Raw genomic sequence first — 13,741 nt, forward strand, 5'->3', positions numbered from 1 at the left:
AGGTCATTTTAACGAGGTTAACCTGAAAGCACTAGTGGGAACACAACGAATATGACTGCACATTTACGCCGACATCATCCTAGTGCAAAGACAAAAACAACAAGCATGCATGCTACAAACTTTACCCGAGTCATTTAGACAGCCGTTAGCACAGGATTCTCCTTATGGGAGAATCATGTGATATGTTTAATATGCTGCTGAGAATATAGCCCAGAAGAAGCGGATAGCTTTTATTTTGGAAAGAGACATTTCTCTGTAATAAACTCTCTTTTCCAAAGATGAGTGATTCCTCAATCAGATACAGGGCTTGCAAAATTGCTAGCCCGACGTCCTGGGGCTAGCGATTTTTCCAGTCGGGCTACCAAAATCTATCTCTGCCCTGCCCGTCCGGCTATTGTAGGAAGGAAAAATATATGTCAATGCTTTTGCATTCTTTCGGAAATGTAGCTGGGTCAACTTGGTAAAGTAAATCCGTTGGGCATCTTTGTTTGCCTTTAGACAACAATTCTGATGGCAAAAGAGCCAAACGGGACAGGCAAAAAAAAAAAAAAAAAAAAAAAAAAGGAAATGTAGCTGGGTAATTATGTCATTGGCATCGGTGAGCCACTGTCAATATGTGACATATTGAAATCGCGTTTGAATTTGCGCTTGTTTTTTGCTTTCACTTTGCAATCGCGTGAACTGTGTATAGAGAGCGACAGCACTGATTGGTGAGTGATGATAATTTGTGCACCAATTCCTCTGAAATTGTCTTATTAATCGTTAGCTTACTACGCAAATATGACAAGTGAAATCTCCCGCAGCAAGCTTAAACATGTGAGAGGTTGATCGCGCAGAGAATCGCTGAGCTTATGTGAGTGCGTGTGTAAAAGCAGCACGATATATATTTCAGTTCTGCTGAGCCAAATAAGACAGGTCAGGGTGAAGAAGTGACAGCCAAAGAAAAACGGAAACAGACCCTTACTGGATACAGACGCCCCAGGCGTCTGTATCCAGTAAGGGTCCTAAGGCTAGACCCCCTATGCTAAGCAAGCCTACCGCAGACATGAGCGAGACAGATAAATATGAAGGCATGCCGGCTTGGACGTCGCCCGGATCAACAAGGTCCGCGTCAGGTGTTGAGGAACCAGGGCACCCTGACGAAAAGTGGGCTACTGGAACAAGAAGGCATCGGTGGGCAAGAGACGAAAACAGGGCGTTGTTGGAATGCTACTATGCAAGTAACCCCGGCGGAAGGGGCTACATGAATAGGATGAGGGACCTATGGATTCTTCGATACCCAACATCCACAATGACGGCGAAACAACTAGTAGCTCAGTGTTCCAACATTCGAAAGAAGGGACTGCTCTCATAGCTAGAGATTGACGAGGTACAACACAAATGCTACGGCAAGGAGGAGTCAGGACGCCAGGTCAGGGGGGAGATATCATCACCCCCACCCGAGATTGGGTACATAGCCCCAAGTGCGATAGGTGAAGGATTGTTGAGTGCGAGAGGAACTGACCTGAAAAATAGGATCATGGCCAAGCTTGAAACCTGGATCCCCCGTAGCCGGTTACCAAGATTACGTGAAGTACCCTCAGAAGGTCTGCTAGATGATGTTAATGCAGCACTACGGGCAATACCTACAACCACGATTACCGACACTAACAAGCTGATCTACATTACGGCAACAGTGATCAGTGAGATGCTTGGCTACAAGTTGAACAGCCACAAGGGGCAGTACCCTCCATGGAGAAGGAGGCTAGAGGGCAAGATCAAAGTAGCACGGAGGGAGGTTAGCCAACTAACGGAGTTGCAGAAAGGTGCGACAAATAAGGTGCCTAAGAAATACAGCAAGCTGTCCATACCTGAGGCCTTGGAAACTGCCAAGCAAAGACTCACAGCCTTGGCCAGCTGCTTGAGGAGGTACACCAGAGAGATAGAAGGCAGGAGAATAAACCAGCAAAGGTGTACTCTCAGTGGCAAGGGAACAATAAGAGAACAGCACCACCAAGGCTGGAGACGGAGCAATACTGGAAGAGCATATGGGAGAAGGATGCAACCCATAACGGCAATGCTCAGTGGCTAGAGGATCTGAGGGCTGACCACAGCGACCTCCCTGAACAGGGTCCAGTAACCATCACAGTGGAAGATATCCAAGAAAGGGTCTCCAGTATGAAGAGTTGGACAGCACCAGGGCCCGACATGGTTCATGCCTACTGGCTGAAGAAGCTGACTGCACTCCACGAGCGTCTGGCAGCACAAATGAACCAGCTGCTAGTTAACGAGAGACACCCGGAATGGCTAACTGAAGGCCGGACGGTCCTGATCCCCAAGGACCCCAAGAAGGGACCGGTCCCCTCCAACTACCGACCAATAACCTGCCTCAGTACTACATGGAAGCTCCTGTCAGGCATCATATCGGCTAAGATGAACAGGCACATGGGTCAATACATGAGCGGGACACAGAAAGGAATTGGCAAGAATACCAGAGGTGCAAAACACCAGCTACTGGTAGACAGAACAATCAGCCGAGACTGCAAGACCAGACTGACCAACCTGTGCACTGCCTGGATTGATTACAAGAAGGCCTATGACTCAATGCCCCACAGCTGGATACTGGAATGCCTAGAATTGTACAAGATCAATGGGACCCTAAGAGCCTTCATCAGGAACTCAATGGGGATGTGGCGTACAACACTAGAGGCCAACTCCAAGCCCATAGCACAAGTCACCATCAAGTGTGGGATCTACCAAGGAGATGCTCTGTCCCCACTGCTGTTCTGCATAGGCCTGAACCCCCTCAGTGAGATCATTAACAAGACTGGCTACGGATACCGACTACGGAACGGAGCAGTTGTCAGCCACCTCCTGTACATGGATGACATCAAGCTGTATGCCAAGAGTGAACGAGACATCGATTCACTGATCCACAATACCAGGCTATACAGCAATGACATTGGAATGTCGTTCGGACTGGAGAAGTGTAGTCGGATGGTAACAAAGAGAGGGAAGGTAGTCAGAACTGAGGGGATTGAACTACCAGAAGGCAACATTGCAGACATAGAGGACAGTTACAAGTACTTGGGGATCCCACAGGCGAATGGGAACCATGAAGAGGCCGCTAGAAAAGCTGCAACCACCAAGTACCTGCAGAGGGTCAGGCAAGTCCTGTGGAGTCAGCTGAATGGTAAGAACAAGATCCGGGCCATCAACACGTATGCCCTGCCCGTGATCAGGTACCCTGCTGGGGTAATAGGCTGGCCAAAGGAGGAGATAGAAGCCACTGACATAAAGACAAGAAAGCTCCTTACCATGCATGGAGGGTTTCACCCCAAATCCAGCACCCTGAGGCTGTACGCTAAGTGGAAGGAAGGGGGCCGGGGACTGGTGAATATCAGCACCACAGTCCAGGATGAGACAACGAACATCCAAGAATACATTGGGAAGATGGCCCCAACTGACCGAGTGCTCAGTGAATACCTCAGGCAGCAGAAACCCAAGAAAGAGGAGGGAGACGAGGAACCATCATGGAAGGACAGGCCCCTGCACGGTATGTACCACCGGCAGATAGAGGAGGTGGCTGATATCCAGAAATCCTACCAGTGGCTGGACAAAGCTGGACTGAAAGACAGCACAGAGGCACTAATCATGGCAGCACAAGAACAAGCTCTGAGCACAAGATCCATAGAGGCTGGGGTCTATCACACCAGGCAAGACCCCAGGTGCAGGCTGTGTAAAGATGCCCCAGAGACAATCCAGCACATAACAGCAGGGTGCAAGATGCTAGCAGGCAAGGCATACATGGAACGCCATAACCAAGTGGCCGGCATAGTGTACAGGAACATCTGTGCCGAGTATAACCTGGAAGTCCCGAGGTCAAAATGGGAGATGCCCCCAAGGGTGGTGGAGAATGACCGAGCTAAGATCCTGTGGGACTTCCAGATACAGACGGACAAAATGGTGGTGGCTAACCAACCGGACATAGTGGTGGTAGACAAACAGAAGAAGACGGCCGTAGTGATCGATGTAGCGGTTCCGAATGACAGCAATATCAGGAAGAAGGAACACGAGAAGCTGGAGAAATACCAAGGGCTCAGAGAAGAGCTCGAGAGGATGTGGAGGGTGATGGTAACGGTGGTCCCCGTGGTAATCGGAGCACTAGGTGCGGTGACTCCCAAGCTAGGCGAGTGGCTCCAGCAGATCCCGGGAATAACATCGGAGATCTCTGTCCAGAAGAGCGTAGTCCTGGGAACAGCTAAGATACTGCGCAGGACCCTCAAGCTCCCAGGCCTCTGGTAGAGGACCCGAGCTTGAAGGATAAACCGCCCGCAGGGGCGTGCTGGGTGTTTTTATATATATATATATATATATATATATATATATATATATATATAATTATTATTATTATTATTTTTTTTTTTTTTAAGTGTTTAAGTGTCCCAAAGGTTTGTTCTGAGAACATTCACAGCTGTCAGCTGAATCCTTATTGATCATGAATTTCAATGCATATTCTCTGGAGTATAAATGAACTGCCACTATATTAAGAACCTGATATAGCTTTAATCTGATGTCCTTCCAGCCAAATGTCACCACCCAGTTTGCACTATTTCTCAGATTGCTCTGAATAGGGGTCTGTGACAAAATGTAACTATGTATTATTAAAAGGTGTGAAATGACTCTGCCCTAAGATGAGTCTTACATAATGAAGGCTCTTAGCAGAAGGGTATACCTACATGAGACAAGCCCTTGCAGTAGAATTGTAATGCATAAACAGATAATGCAGCTCGTTTTTTTTGTTTTTTTTTTGTGAAATCCTGTAAATTAAAGCTTAAAGTCTGCACTTTAATCATAACCTGATTGTATAATTTAAAACCCACTGTGGTGGCACACTGAAACAAAAATGCAAAAATTATGTAATAATAATACATCACACACATCTGACAGATGCAGATAAGCTTGCATTTTAATAAATCCAGCTGTCTTTACAGGCTGTGCAACAGCTCGTGTTTTACTCATGCTATTTGGCTGTAAACACAACCCAATGTGCATTTTTATGGCATATTTTATGTGCGTTGCTGCAGTGATCGTGTATTGAACTCTGAGCGTTTCAAAGGAGCATGTGACATACTGCTCAATACTGCGCCTAAACACATACTGTGTAGTTGCTGCTGCACCTGCTAACATTCTGCTCACTCTGTGCCTGCTGTGTAGACTCCACTTAATTGATCCTTTAAAAGAAATACATAATGACTGGGCAATTTAAATGCTATAATTTTATAAGGGGGAATTGTATAACCTGACTGCTATGTTATCAGACTTTTTGTTGAAGAACAGTTACATCCTTTGAATCATATATAATAAAAATACTATATATAAATACTATAAATATTTATTTTATTTGAATACATGCATCTAAGTTAATTTTGCCATCTGCACAAATCTGTGCAAAACAACATGCTGTTAAAATATTCCACAAAGTCCACCACAAATAAAGCGTCTGAATTGTGTATTTCTATACTGCAAACAGAAACCTTTTCTTTGTGTAACCTCAAATGCTACCCTTAATGTAAAAATAAACTACTGTGAGAGAAAAAATAACAAGCTATTTGCAAGCAAGACCAGACAGTTTGTGTTGCTGTCAACACCCTGATTGTGATTGGCCAAAAACACCATCACTAAGCTGAACGGTCTAATGTCAGACAGATTGTGGGTATAAAAATGACTGTATGAGGATCAAAGTTACAGTTCTGACCTGCAAAGTATGGCAAAGGAGAAGAAAAGCCGCCTTAAAGGCTAAACCCAGGAATGAAGATGCCCCTGAGCTTAATTTGATATGGGAAATCAGAATCAAAGCATCAAAGGTGTGAACTTGTTTTTTAATTACATTACACTCTCTCATGGTACAAAAACACCCTCCAAGATGTGACAGACACCTACATAACAAGGTAAGGTCTCTTGTGCCTTTTTTCTCTCTCTTTGTTAACACTTACTCTATGACATCATCTTGTTTTTATTTTCCATTTACTGTCACCCTCTTCCTGTCCACTATACTGAATAATAATTTCTACTATCTTTTGCTGCGTTGCTTTCTCCACTTCTGTCTTACCTTGTTTCTTCTTCTTTCTCCCTCTCTGATGTCCTTTCCACCTGCCCTAAACACTTAACATTATTTTACCTTCTCTTCATCTGGCTTCCATCACTTGATCTGTCACCTCGGTCTGCTGCCTCCAATCTCACTACTCGCCTTCCCAGCTGACTCAGCAGCTGGTTTCTGAGCTTGTACCAGTTTGTGTGTCAGGTGGGAACAGGTGACACCACAGGGCACACACTGACCTCACTGTGTCACTTTCACTCCAGCTCACATCAGGTTTGTTTGAGATGCTGCTTCTCTCCTTGAGGCTGCTTTAAAGCTTGTATGTGCTACTTGAAAAAAATTGAAAAAAGCTACCTAGAGGCACTCCGACTGGGGTTTCGGCTACTGTAAGACTTATTGAATGGCTGTTTTTCAGTATATCTCACTGTGTAATGTTTCCTTAGATTGTGGCATTTGGAGTTCAATGGGCTTTTGAGGAGATAATGGTAGTCATAAATTAAAACACATTAATTCCAACAGATTCAAAAAAATGTGCTTGTTTCTTTTAATCAAAGCTATAAATTATGTGTTATAACGAGATAAAGATAAATGTTTAGTTCACACCCAAAGTACTATTCAAATCAAGAATCTCTAAAGCATTCATTTCTGTCTGTCTCGGCATCTCTTTTTTTTTTTTATTGATACTCATTTTCACAGGACTGTATGCAGACCTGTGAAAATGCACAGGATACTGCACTGTTTCACTTTCTGTTTTGTTATCTGGAAAACTTTGCAGTAAATTACAAAGTCACAAGAGCAGAGCTAGAGAAATTCCTTCTCCTCCATTCTAGATGTCCAATAACTCTGAGGCAAGTGGGTAAGATGTGCTGTAGATGGACTCGCCGTGTGTGTGTGTGTGTGTGTGTGTGTGTGTGTGTGTGTGTGTGTGTGTGTGTGTGTGTGTGTGTCTTCCAAAGATGCCAGAGTTAATCAACAGAAGGGAATTTAATGCCTTTCTGCTTCCTGCTCCAGTGGGCAGTTAAAATTATAGCATTTAGATTCAGAAGCAGATATTCTCAGTTAGCTCTGGCTGGATCTACACCCTGCCTGTGAAAACTTTGGCATCACTTTATCAGCAAGAAGCTTTAATTTGTAGATGTACTTCACTTCACTTCACTACACTTGATGTAAAACACAAATTCCTCGGGTGTCTCTAGCTCCATTTCAGTTTTCGTTATGTGTGTCATTTTTCTGTGAAATCGCAGATCCCAGAAAATTTAACAAGACCACACTGTGAATTTACAGCTTTAGGCTGCAGATGTAATAGAGATGGATGATGGAGTTTTGTGCAGGTTTTGTTCCCTGCAGCTGACAGGGATTTAAATTGTTTAGAAATGAGTTTCACAGAACAAATCTGTTTATATGAAGAAATGTTTCATTATGATGAGGTCAGTTGTTTATATGCACTTTGATTTTATACAGTCTTTAATGTGTTTAATGGTGTTTGCGTGTGTGCATACAGCTAATCGGAATATGGCAATACCAAAAGTGATGAATATGACATGCTGTCTTTGACGTTCACTGAAAATGAGTTTCAGAATGAGAGAATCTATCTATTATAATAAAATAAGCTCTTTACAGAGGACCACTTTAGCTCAGGAGCTGCAAGAACAGAAGCGTATCCATGTGGTCAGGACAGAGGGCAGCTAGAAGAGGATCAGGTTAAATCTTTTTTTTTTTTTTTTTTTTTTTTTTTTGCCTGTCCCGTTTGGATCTTTAGCCATCAGAATTGTTGTCTGAAGGCCAAGAAAGATGCCAAGTGGATTTACTTTACTAAGTGGATCATCATGGCCTTGCCATATTGGTCCATTTGATTGACCTTTATTATAATTATGTATTTATTTTATTTTCGTTTTTTAAAGACAGGACAGACATGACTGGGGGATAGGACAGTGAGAAAGAATGAAAGAAAGAGAGGGAGAGAAAGAAAAATAGAGGGGAGAAGAGATGGAGCAGAACAAGCAGAACAAAACGAGAGCAATAGAATAAACAACATCACGATGATATATGGGAATATAAGGGTAAATACGAAATATTAAACATTATTGTGCAGCACGTAAGATCGACAGCGCACAGTGCGCTTTGAGGTAGGAGCCAAAAAGGGTGTAGTTTGTGTGTGTGAGCACCCGTGTGTACACCTGTGAGCATGAGCACGCTTGTTTTAAAAGGTTCCTTCATGTAATGATCTGCTAGAGGGTGTGGGGAGCCACAGCCCCGTCCTCCAGGGCATGAAGCGGGTATGGAGGAGATCAAAACTCCAGAAATCCAGAGGCCCTCAGAACACAAGAGACCAAGGAAGACCAACAGAGGGGCAGCTGCGCCACTGTCCCAGAAAGAGCTGACGAGAGCCCCAGATGAGGGGTCACTCAGCAGCAGCGGAGCAGAAGCCAAGGGGGGTTGCAGTGATGTGCCCGTGAGCTCCGCCGGCAGCCAGCTGTGCCAGAGTGACCGAGCCCCAGGCCAAGAGGCCGAGGGCACCCCACCCCCGAAGTGGCCCGAGCGAGCACCAGGCTCCAGGCCCCGACAAGCAGGGATCAGGTTAAATCTTTTACATAGTACATACCTCTTTGTCTCACATAGAAGACATTACTGTCTTTCATCCTGTCCTTAAGCGCAGTGCAAGTGTTTGTGGCTTTTTTATTCTTATGCAACTGAAAGATAAATATTTAAACATTTCACAAGTGATTTTATATAATATTTCTCTTTATGCTCTCTCCAAAAAAAATGTTTGACATTACCTCATCGATATCAGTGGACTCCAATGGCACACTATAACATAAAATGATCCATGTCCTTGATGCAGTCTTAATTCTATCAGCCCTGGGACAAGCTATAATCTCATTATCTGTTGTTAACAGAGTCGGGGTTGGAGGGGTGTCTGTAGTGATGGGGATCTACCTCGGGGCAGATTACCTCTCCATTATCCACTCAGAATTGGACATTGTCACCTATCAAAAGCCAGAGGTGTCAATTGATCCAATCATGATTGCCAACTAATTATGGACGCCTTTCCTCAGTGGTCCATGGAGCTTCACAGTGGAGCAATGCTATTGATTTGCTGCTTTAAGGGTCACATTGTTTTCACATTGTCATTTTAAACATCGATATAATAAAATGAATTGCCACAGTTTTAATTGTCTATGTGTGTGATGGGCCAGTAACTGAAAAGTTTGAACAAAGCAGACATTACTAGTAAAGACTGAAGACTGTGCCATGTGCAGGTGTTGCATGGCGAGTCAGTATTGGAGAGCCTTATGAGTGCAGTCGACCGTCCAATTTGGTTAGTGGTGGCAGCCTTGGCTGTTTTTGACTTGGTTACTGCTTTTTTTTTCTTTGTAAAAGTGTTTATAAATTTATGTTTATTATTAGATTTCAATTTAGATTCTGTGTAAGAGTCTTTATGTATTCTAAAATTCACAAACAAGCCAATAAAAATGGGGGTAACTTGTATTTTGCCTTTTATATTTGCATCTTCTTAAACTCTGTAATAATAAGTGATAGATGATGATCATACACAATAGGTTTACATACCACTGTAACCCATGACTTCCTCCAGCAAACAGTGGGTAATTCTATTTCCATTAAACATTGAAGATATTTCTCAAAATAGTATGCTGTGTCATTGTCAGTATTATGTGATTATAACATTAAAAAGAGATCATATTTTATCCTGTCTTTTTTCTGTTGTAAGGAAAATTCAGAACATTGCCTTCTACTATCACAACTCACTTAATTGACTAACAGAAACATAATGTAATCAAGAGCTGTTGTCAAGGAGAAATTTTTCTGCAGTATGACCCATATCCCTCTTTAACTGAGCTATCATATATATATATATATAAAACACCCAGCACGCCCCTGCGGGCGGTTTATCCTTCAAGCTCGGGTCCTCTACCAGAGGCCTGGGAGCTTGAGGGTCCTGCGCAGTATCTTAGCTGTTCCCAGGACTACGCTCTTCTGGACAGAGATCTCCGATGTTTTTCCCGGGATCTGCTGGAGCCACTCGCCTAGCTTGGGAGTCACCGCACCTAGTGCTCCGATTACCACGGGGACCACCGTTACCTTCACCCTCCACATCCTCTCGAGCTCTTCTCTGAGCCCTTGGTATTTCTCCAGCTTCTCGTGTTCCTTCTTCCTGATATTGCTGTCATTCGGAACTGCTACATCGATCACTACGGCCGTCTTCTTCTGTTTGTCTACCACCACTATGTCCGGTTGGTTAGCCACCACCATTTTGTCCGTCTGTATCTGGAAGTCCCACAGGATCTTAGCTCGGTCATTCTCCACCACCCTTGGGGGCATCTCCCATTTTGACCTCGGGACTTCCAGGTTATACTCGGCACAGATGTTCCTGTACACTATGCCGGCCACTTGGTTATGGCGTTCCATGTATGCCTTGCCTGCTAGCATCTTGCACCCTGCTGTTATGTGCTGGATAGTCTCTGGGGCATCTTTACACAGCCTGCACCTGGGGTCTCGCCTGGTGTGATAGACCCCAGCCTCTATGGATCTTGTGCTCAGAGCTTGTTCTTGTGCTGCCATGATTAGTGCCTCTGTGCTGTCTTTCAGTCCAGCTTTGTCCAGCCACTGGTAGGATTTCTGGATATCAGCCACCTCCTCTATCTGCCGGTGGTACATACCGTGCAGGGGCCTGTCCTTCCATGATGGTTCCTCGTCTCCCTCCTCTTTCTTGGGTTTCTGCTGCCTGAGGTATTCACTGAGCACTCGGTCAGTTGGGGCCATCTTCCCAATGTATTCTTGGATGTTCCTTGTCTCATCCTGGACTGTGGTGCTGACACTCACCAGTCCCCGGCCCCCTTCCTTCCGCTTAGCGTACAGCCTCAGGGTGCTGGACTTGGGGTGAAACCCTCCATGCATGGTCAGGAGCTTTCTTGTCTTTATGTCAGTGGCTTCTATCTCCTCCTTTGGCCAGCTTATTACCCCAGCAGGGTACCTGATCACGGGCAGGGCGTATGTGTTAATGGCCCGGATCTTGTTCTTCCATATATATCTATATCTATAGATATCTAGATATATATATATATATATATATATATATATATATATATATAGATATATAGATATATATATATCTATATATATATATATATAGATATATAGATATATAGATATCTATATATATATATATATATATATATATATATATCTATATATATATATATATATATATATATATATATATATATATATAGATATATATATATATATATATATAGATATATATATATATAGATATATATATATAGATATATATATATATAGATATATATATCTATATATATATATAGATATATATATCTATATATATATATAGATATATATATATAGATATATATATATATATATATATATCTATAGATAGATAGATATATAGATAGATAGATAGATAGATAGATAGATAGATATATATATATATATGATGTGTGAGCAGGACTAGTTTATTTTTGGAGACTTTCTAGCCTTTACAGTTCCCTACCATTGCCATAGATCTCCCAAAGAAGCCAAAGTGGAGAAATGACACACTCATTGCATGTGAGAAGGAGCTAAGCACAGCATGGATTACAGCAGAACAGGGAGAGCACCTGCTGACCCAAAAGAAGTCAGCCTAGGCAAAAGACTGTTTCATGTGTTGTCCAAGTAGGAGGCAAAGAAACATCAAACAAAAGAACTACGCACACCTTAGTTCACTAACCTCTGGTAATTTCATTTTTCAAAAGAGTGTAGAAAAAATAAATCAAAGATGCCACAGATGCATGAAAATATGATTAGAAAGAATAGTAACTGAGAAGAGTTCAAGTCCACTGCTCCCAGTGGTCATTTTTGGCATAATTGTCAACTTGCTGCTTCTTTTACACGCTTGAATCTACCGTGAAGACTGTATGTACCCTGGATAAAAGTAACAGTCTTCAAAGGGCTATTTCAGTATCAGCTCATATTTTTAACAGAGACATAAGACAGGGGGTATCTTACTAGTGTTGCTGACAGTTTACGTCACTGTAATCTTCTGCCATGACTAAGAATTCTTGAGTGGTGATGTATTGCATATTATGCATTATGCATTTTCTGGCTGTTCGAATGCTAACCTCATAAAGCTGCTGAGTACCAGCCTAACAATGAAGTTCATGTGTCCACACTTGATGCAGACTGTCTGCAGATTGGTGGTTAGAATAGAGAACGTAATGTACCACCTATTCAGTGCCTGACTGCTTACCCCACACCCACACTCCACACACACTCCCAGAATTTCTGGTGAAAATGTAATTTAGTACCAACTAGCCTATCGGTGTAGTGTAGCAGAGCAGACAGAAATAGCAACAAAGGTCAATGTAGCATAAAATTGACATCAGATTGCATAATGTGGAAACTGTAATGAGGTGATCTTTTTCGAGGAACGCTGTGATTTTTTTCCCCCTTTCTTTTTAAACAGACTAGAGAAGGAAAAGGAGGATGCATATTTAAAGGGATAACGCAGGCATGACCCCTCTTTTAATAAACTCTATAAAAGTATGCACTTTTAGTTTTACATTCCACAAAATAATTTATTTTGCAGAATGAGCTACATTTTCTTAGTTCTGGTTATAAAATATATTCTCTCTTAATTGCTGACCTGCTTGTGTGTGCCCCAAGTTTGTACAGCTGGTTGATTAACGATGGCCTTTTGTGAGCTCACCTAATCTGGAGCTCATATCCCGTGGCCCTTTATGAGAAATAGCGCATCATAAACCAGGCTGCAGCCGCACCTGGTGGCTAAACATGTACGGCTGGATACTATTATATCATCATATAATTATTTTTGACTGCATATGACACAAAACAAACACAAAAAACCTCTCCTCAACCACAAAACACACCTGTTGCTTGCAGTGAATCCACCTCTATGTTTTAATTGATATATACTTTACCACATCTACACTGAATGCAAACACACCTATGTGGTGAGCTGTTGTAGAAATAATTAGTCAAGCAGCTTAGGACGTTTTTAAGGGCAGCTATACTTTCAGATCCAGCAGGCATGAAGCAGCATTAGGATTTGCTTTGCACATTTCTGGCAGACAAAAGGCTCACACTCTCCCTTTGGCCTTGTTTTAGTGCTTATTTAGCTTCAAATGGAGTTACTGTGGGGGTTAATTAGAGCATTCAGAATTATTAAAGAGAGTGTACATGTTGTGTGGAAAAACTTCTCTTTGTTCTGCATGTAGCAGCTGGGTTGGAAAGTATGAAACCTTTGATATTGTACTCTGACCATTAATCATTGATGTGTACAAAATAAATACTGTTATTTTGTTTAGTTTCCCACCTTTCATTGTTTTACATTATCGAAAATTCTGTCTATGTCTAAGGTTTTTTCAGTTTTGATTTTACTTAATACTTTGGGGAAACTTACATTTTTAAGGAAATCTTCCTAATTTGTCTTTATTGAAAAATAGCCTTCTTTGATAAATCAAAATCTCAGCAGAGGTTTTTTTGTATATTTTATAAATATATACATAACAGCCATGCTTCTAAGTGAAAAGACATAAAACTGAAAGATTTTCAAATAATATAAACCTTGTTAGTTAAGCATGTTGAGTTTACATGTAGTGAAAACATAATTTAGAAATT

The 13,741-nt window shown here is 42.3% G+C and overlaps 1 protein-coding gene across 3 annotated transcripts in view; it reads left to right on the top strand.

The window, feature by feature from the left end:
• slc12a5a (solute carrier family 12 member 5a) overlaps positions 1-13,741 on the top strand; it is a 204,328-nt gene that overhangs the window by 64,961 nt on the left and 125,626 nt on the right. The window lies entirely within an intron of this gene.

The sequence above is a fragment of the Astatotilapia calliptera genome, chromosome 5, assembly GCF_964374335.1.
Source record: "Astatotilapia calliptera chromosome 5, fAstCal68.1, whole genome shotgun sequence".
NCBI classification, from domain to species: domain Eukaryota; kingdom Metazoa; phylum Chordata; class Actinopteri; order Cichliformes; family Cichlidae; genus Astatotilapia; species Astatotilapia calliptera.